Source organism: Hemiscyllium ocellatum, chromosome 17 (genome assembly GCF_020745735.1).
Source record: "Hemiscyllium ocellatum isolate sHemOce1 chromosome 17, sHemOce1.pat.X.cur, whole genome shotgun sequence".
NCBI classification, from domain to species: domain Eukaryota; kingdom Metazoa; phylum Chordata; class Chondrichthyes; order Orectolobiformes; family Hemiscylliidae; genus Hemiscyllium; species Hemiscyllium ocellatum.
This window is the reverse complement of record NC_083417.1, coordinates 83,821,167-83,829,195: the sequence shown is the minus strand read 5'-3', so window position 1 is coordinate 83,829,195 and position 8,029 is coordinate 83,821,167. Positions and strand designations below refer to the sequence as shown.

The 8,029-nt window shown below is 47.8% G+C and overlaps 1 long non-coding RNA gene across 1 annotated transcript; it reads right to left on the bottom strand.

The window, feature by feature from the left end:
* Positions 1-237: 237 nt before the first annotated feature.
* LOC132823835 (uncharacterized) lies at positions 238-6,020 on the bottom strand. Its single transcript, XR_009645597.1, has 2 exons — positions 5,812-6,020; positions 238-1,078 (listed from the first exon to the last, which is right to left on the bottom strand). It is a non-coding gene; the product is annotated as an uncharacterized LOC132823835 (long non-coding RNA).
* Positions 6,021-8,029: the final 2,009 nt, after the last annotated feature.

The following is an 8,029-nucleotide window of genomic DNA, read 5'->3' as shown; positions in this document are numbered from 1 at the left end:
ACCAGGTCGGTGATATGGCCGATGATATCGGTCTCAGACTGGGTCAGGGTCAGTTTTAGGAACAAGTCAGGCTAGTATCTTTAATCTGCTCAAATAGCACGTTTATGATCCAGAGCAATGTTACTCCAACTATGGTGGAAAGATGAATGGCAAAGTGTTTGGGTATTGCGAATATATAATCAACATTTCCCTTTGTAAACACACACACACACACACACACACACAAAATCTCTGCAATTTTAACTTAAAAGAACTTTGTCCAGATATTATTGGAACTCATGACAAAAGGAAACATTGTGAGTTTGTCCAAAACATTATTCTGCTTCTGAAGATATTGTACTCACACAGCTGCTAGCAATGGGATTTCATCCTAGGAGAGTTGGATTTGGCTGAATTCCCTTTGCTTTAAGCAGTGAGTAGATTCCAACGAATTCTGGTCAGGGATCACCCAAAGGGTAGCACGGTGGTTAGCACTGCTGCCTCATAGCACCAGGGACTTGGGGTCGATTCCAGCCTTGGGTGACTGTCTGTGTGGAGTTTGCACATTCTCCCCCTTTCTGTGTGAGCTTCTAAATGGGTGATCTAGTTTCCTACCACAGTTCAATTAGGTGGATTGGTCATGCTAAATTGCCTGTAGTGTTCAGGGATTTCTAGGTTGGGTACATTAGTCAAGGGTAAATATAGGGGAATGGGTTGGGAAGGTTGGTATGGACTTGTTGGGCTGAAGGGACTGTTTCAACACTGCAGGGATTCCATAAAAATAAGAATGGTAATGATGACTGTAGAGATGTTTTTTTAGCTTGCACACATTGCTGTGATGAGGAACAACGAAGGAGAGAGAGTGCAATCGGATGTTCCTTCTCGGGCAAATGACATTTTCTCCCTCTCTGAGCTGAATCACACAGTAATGCCATCCTCTCCCAAACTGGACCATGTGAGGTCTCCTTGTACATTGTCCAAACTATGTCTCCATCACATTCCCTGTTCCATGTCGGTACATCATTGCTGCTGTCATACACGAAGCCATACCCTGAGCAGAAAATGGTCTCGGTCGATTTGAAAATATGTTTATATGTCCCTGCGTCATTAAAAAATAAAAGTGTTTAATTTATTCAGAATACCTGTGTTAAAATGAATGCATTTTTTTACAGAAATACAGAAATTGCTGGAAAAGCTCGGTAGGTCTGTCAGCATCTAGATGCCTTTTATATGATGTAGTTGTACCAGCCTCCACCACTTCCTCTGGCAGCTCATTCCATACACACACCACCCTCTGTGTGAAAAGGTGCCCCTTAGGCCTCATCAAAACCTTTCCCCTATCACTTTCCACCAATGCCCTCTAGTTTTGGACACCCCTAACCTGGGGAAAAACCCTGACTCCGCACCCTATTCATGACCGTTCTGATTTTATAAACCACTACTGCTGCGAAATGTGACTCCAATCAACACGAATGGCTGTACTTTCACTCATCCTGGGCCTAAATTCTGAAATGCAACACTGACACCTCTTCCTTCTCCATCAAGTCACAATTCTAAATCTACTTTAATCAGTTTGTTCAGATGTATCCTGAGACACTTCTGTGGGATTTACACCTAGACCTTTGTGCCCGGAGGTAGGGACACTAGCATCACTCAGCAATACCCATAAAGCTGTAACATTATTCTCCTGTGTGTTTGTTCATCGGCCTGTCCTAACATGATGTGACATACCTCTGCAACAGGCAGGACTTGAATCCAGGCCTTCTAGTCCAGAGCTACAAACACTACCACACAAGTTCAGGAATTGGAATCAAATCCAGAGCTTTGGATCAGAGACAGGGACACTGCCCACTATACTACCATACCCAGATTTTGGGTCATATTTTAGTGATCACTTTCAGCTCGGTGTGGATTTTCTACAATCAGGTTACCATTACTGAACTACAGAAAACACTTTGTATTGTTAAACAAATGCAAGGTATTTGTCTCAACTGTAGGATATTGACCGTACGTGCTATGCTATCGAAATTAACTATCGCGATTATCTGTAGTCTGCAATATTAGGGAAAGAAATCCTGCAGACACACTCTGCACAATGAAGGGGCTCAAATGGATATTTATTACTGAACACCAAATGTCTGGTCCCAAAACACCGATCACTGTTACCCACCTCTAACGTGTGTCTGCGCTCTTCCTAAAACCATGAAATGATACCAGGCCGCTGATTACTGTCCAGCCTCTCCTCCCCACTGACTGTGTCTGCAATCAGTCCCTCCTCCCTCTAACCACACAAGGCAACCCAAGCTCAGGGTCTTTGTGAAAATCAAGGCCGGAGTGTGCAGGCCTCCTGGAGAGGGAGGGGCATTTTAAAATTAAACGGGGAAGGTGAGGTGACAGTAATATCACACACTGGGCCGAGGCGTGGCAGATGGAGTTTTGTCTGGATTAATGCGAGGTATTGGATTTGGTAAATCAAACAACAGTAGGATCTATACAATTAAACGCAGGGCCTTTGGCAGTGTTGTAGAACAGAGTCCTCGGCCGTCAGTTATAATTCTTTATAATTTGCATCTCATATAGATAGTGTGGTTAAGAAGGTGTTTAACACACTTATCTTCAATGGTCAGACCTTTGGGCATCGGAATTGGGACGTCATGTTGAGGTTGTACAGGACATTGGTGAGACCTCTTCTGGAATACTGTGTCCAGTCTGGACATCCTGCCCGCTCATTCCATAGGCACACCAGCCTCTGGGTGAAAAAGCTGCCACTTCAGTCTCTTGTAAATGCTCCCCTCTCACCCTAAGCCTATGTCCTCTAGTTTTGGAGCCCCCCCACCCCTCACCCCCCGTACCCTTAGAAAATACCTTGACTATTCACTTTGATATTATTGACCTTGATATTATTAAGCTGGAGAGGGTTCCAAAGAGATTAACCTGGATGTTGCTGGAAAAGGAGGGATTGTGCTTCAAGGGGAGGCTGGGTACACTGGGATTTGTTTCACTGAAGAATATGAGATGGAGGGGTAACTTTACAGAGGTTTATAAAATGAGGGGTACAGATAAACTGATGGGCTGATGTCTTTTCTCTAGAGTTGGGAATTCAAAACTGAGGGATTTTAAAGGCCTGATGAAAAAGATTGACAAAAGTCATGAGAGGTAATTATATTAGACAGAAGCTGGCTTGGTTGTGGAATGAACTTCCAGAAGAACTGGCAAAATCAGGGACAGTTACAACGTTTAAAGGACATTTAGATCAGTACATGGATATGACATCAGTTTGGATGGTGCTGTGAGCAGCTGCCCTCTCCCTCCCCCTCTCTGAATGAATCCCTGTTGGTTTTCACCCTCTACCAATGCCTGTGCAGTGGCGTGTGGAGGCCAGCAGAGGGACCACTTTCAGCACCACAGAGACAGCCAGACCTGCCCCACACAGAGACACACAGATACACACACAGCAATTATTAGGACAAGCATAGATCTCATCTGGTAATTTAAACTAAACATAAATAAATGCTCAACTTGCCTTGTAAACTGTTAAAATATGAGTAACAGAGGACTCCCAAATTTCACTGTTTAAACAAAAACATCAACTTATTTTTTCACTCTGAAAGTGAACATTTTACATCAACTATTCACAACTCTGAGAGCCCATTTATCTTAACTGCTTATTACCCGACTTCAACTCTACAGACATTTCAACAGACATTTATGGGAATTACATAAATGAAATTTCAAAACCACACAGCAGCTGTTGTTTCATCTGACCTCACACCAATATCCCTTTTTCCCATCTTTCCTGGGAAGTATGGTTCATGTTACCGGATGTTATCGAAATGTCTACATTTCAGCATTCTGAAACCTGGGAACACATCCATCCATGTCACTGTCTCTCAGTCTCCCCCTCTCTGTCTATACCCCAAACCCCTCCCATGTGGTGATATTTAAACTGATTCCCCCGCCATCTCTCTCTGGCAGTGATGTTCACACCCACAGCACCCCCTTGTCATGGCACAATATAGAGATGGATCTGTAAATGGGTGGGAGCTGTACATCCTGTCACTTCCAGCATGGGCTGCAAGTTTCCCCACAGTGGGCAGGGATCTAACACAGTTACTGGGTAAGGCACTGGGGTGGGGTACACAGTCCTACATGCTGGGAGGGTAACTGCTCCTGGGTTACAGATTAATTCCCCAGTTATCACTGCACAGGTCTCTGTGCTAGGAAGACTATCTGGTTGAGGTTTATACATAACACAATGATGTGGGATGTGCAGCTCCCCGTGCTGGATGGATATTTGTTTCAGGTTTACACATTAGTGCCCTGTTGTGGTCTGCACAACTCCCTGCGCTGGAGAGATATATAGTCCGGGTTTAATTATCAATGCACTGCTGTGGTCAGCACAGCTCCCAGTGCTGGATAGATATCCAGTCTGAGTTTATGTATCAATGCACGGGCGTTGTCTGCACTGCTTCCCAGGCTGAATACTTGCTGGATGAACACAGCAATCCAGGCAGCATCAGGAGGTTTAGAATTTTATGTTTCTGGTGTAACCCCTCCTCAGGATTGTTGCAGAAGGATTGCACCTGAAACATAGACTTCTCCACCTCCTGATGGTGCCTGGCTTGCTGTGTTCTCCCAGCTTCCTGCCTGTCTAGTTTGGGCTCCAGCATCTGCAGCTTTTCTGTCTCTATCCCAGTTTCCCAAACTGGACAGATGTCTAGTCTGCGTTTGAAGGTAAGTGCCCTGACATGATCTGTGCAGTGTCCCACACAGTACAGATTGCTGGGTTGTATTGAACAGTGCAGTGGATGAATCTGCACAGATTGCTGGGTTGTACTGAGCAGTACATTGGCCTGGTCTACACAGTGTTCCACGGTGAGCGGATATCTCCCCTGGGTTGATGGTGTCTGGGCTGGTTCTGTGAGGTGGGTTGAGAATGTGGGATATCTAACCATTTCAGCTGATCTGGTAATACCTTTAGTTCCCATTCCTGTTATTGGACCCTCCGTCTCTCACCCCATTAATGTTACAGTGTGCCCAGGCATGTTGGTGGGGTGGGAAGGGGAGAAAGGTGATGGACAGGTCACGGAGTTCCCCGGAACGTTCTGTCCCTGACATTCTATAACTGACATTCCCCGGAACGTTCTGTCCCTGACATTCTATAACTGACATTCCCCGGAACGTTCTGTCCCTGACGTTGTTTGTTTGTGAACGGCCGGACGTCAGTGAATTGAACAAACGATAAGATCCCGAGGGAAGAGATCCCGTTCCAGGGAGAAGGAGACACTGTTCCGAAGGCCCCTCAGGCAGTTAAAGGGGGGAATACGTTTTCCCTGCGTTTACATTTCTCCACGACACAGGATCGAACACAATTTAGACCAAAATACAGGAATTCCCAAACTCTGTCTGTCTTCATGGAAACTGGGAGAGAATCCTTCAGGACAGCAACGTTCCCACCCTCCGTATTAGGAACTGGGAAGGAGTGACCTGTGTCTGCTCTCGAGTGATCGAGTGTGTGGGAATGTTCTAGAAACCATCTGTCCTTATGGATGTGTCTCTGTGTGTTTGGGGAGGGAGGGTTTCTTGTGGTTTATGTCACATTTTTGTCAGTAATTCCGACCTTCCCATTTGTTATTCCAGCTCCAATTATTTTAATAAATCCCTGAATACAGGGACACATTTGAAAATCTCACTGGGTCCCCGATCAAACGGGTCCCTTTGCCTCCAGGCTGATGGATAATGGGTTTGTTTTCCTTCCTCACAGTTAACGTAGTGACCATCTACGTCCTGCTTTATACAGATTGTGGATTGTCTCCATGTGTCAGACGTTACCTGGGGGCCATGGCAGCGGCGGATCTCCTGGTCATTATCCTCGACCTGATCCTGAGACACATTCCCATTGTTTATCGGGAACAGTTTTATTTCCTGTACTCCGTCCCCGTGTGTAATATCCACGCCGTCCTGCTTTATGCAGCCACTGACTGCTCTGTCTGGTTCACCGTCACTTTCACCTTTGATCGGTTTGTGGCCATTTGTTGCCAGAAGCTGAAAAGTAAATATTGCAGTGAGAAAACGGCGGCTGTGGTTCTGGGAGCAGTGACTGTGCTGAGCTGTTTAAAGAACATTTCTGGTATTTTATGCTCACGGCTCGGTATGGGCTGTGGAACGCCCCCTGGTTTTGTGATGTAACAGTCGCTGTTCGAGTCTCCAGTGTCTGGGTCACAATCGAGTTCCTCCACCACATTCTAACCCCGGGTGTCCCATTTCTCCTGATTCTGCTGCTCAATGTTCTCACCGTCAGACACATTTTAGTGACCAGCAGAGCCCGCAGGAGACTCCGCGCTCACACCAATGGGGACGCTCAGTCTGACACTGAAATGAGAAACCGAAAAAAATCCATCATTTTACTGTTTGTGATCTCGGCCAATTTCATCCTGTTATGGTCAACGTTCATGCTGTATTCTATATGGTACCGGATGTGGCAGATTGTGGATACCCCTCTGTATCTCGATGACTTTGTGCAGGAATTGGGCTTCATGCTGCAGCTCCTCAGTTGCTGCACAAACACCGCGATTTATGCCGTGACCCAGACTAAGTTCAGGCAGCAGCTGAAGAATGTGCTGAAATATCCCTTCACCCAAATCCATCCATCCATCAAATTCCCTCATTAATCACACCATCCGGGATTTTCTCATTTCAGTTCAGTGTTTCAGTGATGGAGCAGCCTGTCGCTATGGTAACAGACTGAGGGGAGCGCTGGTTTGTCCATCCTTATCCCACAGGGGGGTTACAGGGAAACATTTCAATGTTTCTCACAACTCAGGGGCCAGTGAGAAAAGGCACCATCCCACTGACTGTATCCATCACTTCCATTTGTAACCAATAAAAATGCTGATGACAGCGTGCCGAGCAGCAGAGGGACCGATGTTGTTGTGTGTCTTTGTGTTGGAGAAGCTGAGCTGGAGAGAGACAGACTCAGCCCCAAGTCCTGGTCCTCAGGGAAGGGGAGGGCACCGCGCCCTGAGCTCAGGAGCTGGGTTTAACTCCCTCTGTTCCCCCCACTGGGCCTGGCCTCCCCATTACCTCTCCCCTACTCTTTCTCCTCAATTCTCTCTCTCTCTCTCTCTCTCTCTTTCAGCACACACACTCTTTTTCAAACATTTCCCCCCACCTCTCTCTCACACACACACCCAACCCCGGTTTCTCCACCCGCCTCCACTCTTTCCTCTCCGCCCCCTCTCTCTCATGCGTCTCTGTCTCCCTCCCACAAATCCATCTCTACCCCATTTTCGCCACCTCCCACATCTCACCCCCACCACCCACACGCAGCCTCACCCCAAACATCCCCAGTCTCTGGGTCAGAGGGAGAGCGAAGGACCGGGGAGACAGAGTATGTCAGAGAGACAGGGAGGGAGGGACAGGAGGGAGACAGATTCCGAGGGAAAGAGAGGGAGGTGGGAAGAGAGAGACACCGAGGGAGGTGGAGAGCGAGAAGGGTGACAGACAGAGAGAGGTGAGAGAGAGAGGGGGGGGGGGAGAGAGAGAGAGGGGGAGGGGGACGAGAAAGAGAGAGAGGGAGGGGGACGAGAAAGAGAGAGAGGGAGGGGGACGAGAGACAGAATGGGAGGGCAGGCGAGATCGAGAAAGGGAGGTGGACGAGAGAGAGAGAGAGGGTGGCGAGAGAAAGAGACAGAGATGAGCAAAAGAGTGTGGGAGTGAGAGAGAGTGAGAGGGAGGGGGATGAAACAGGGAGGTATCGAGAGACAGAGGGAGGGGGACAAGAGAGAAAGGGAGAGGGTGACAGAGATGGAGGGGGGGCGAGAGAGAGGGGTGGGGATGAGAGAGAGGAGGGTGACGAGAGAGAGGGAGGAAGGGGGTGAGAGAGAGAGAGTGAGGAGGAGAAAGAGAGAGGGGAGAGGAGGGGAGGGGGTGAGAGAGAGGTGGACGGGAGAGGGAGGGGGCGAGGAAAGGCGAGAGGGAGGAGGGTCGATAGAAATAGAGAGGGGGGCAAGAGAGTGAGAGGTAGGGGGTAGAACCAGAGAGGGTGGGG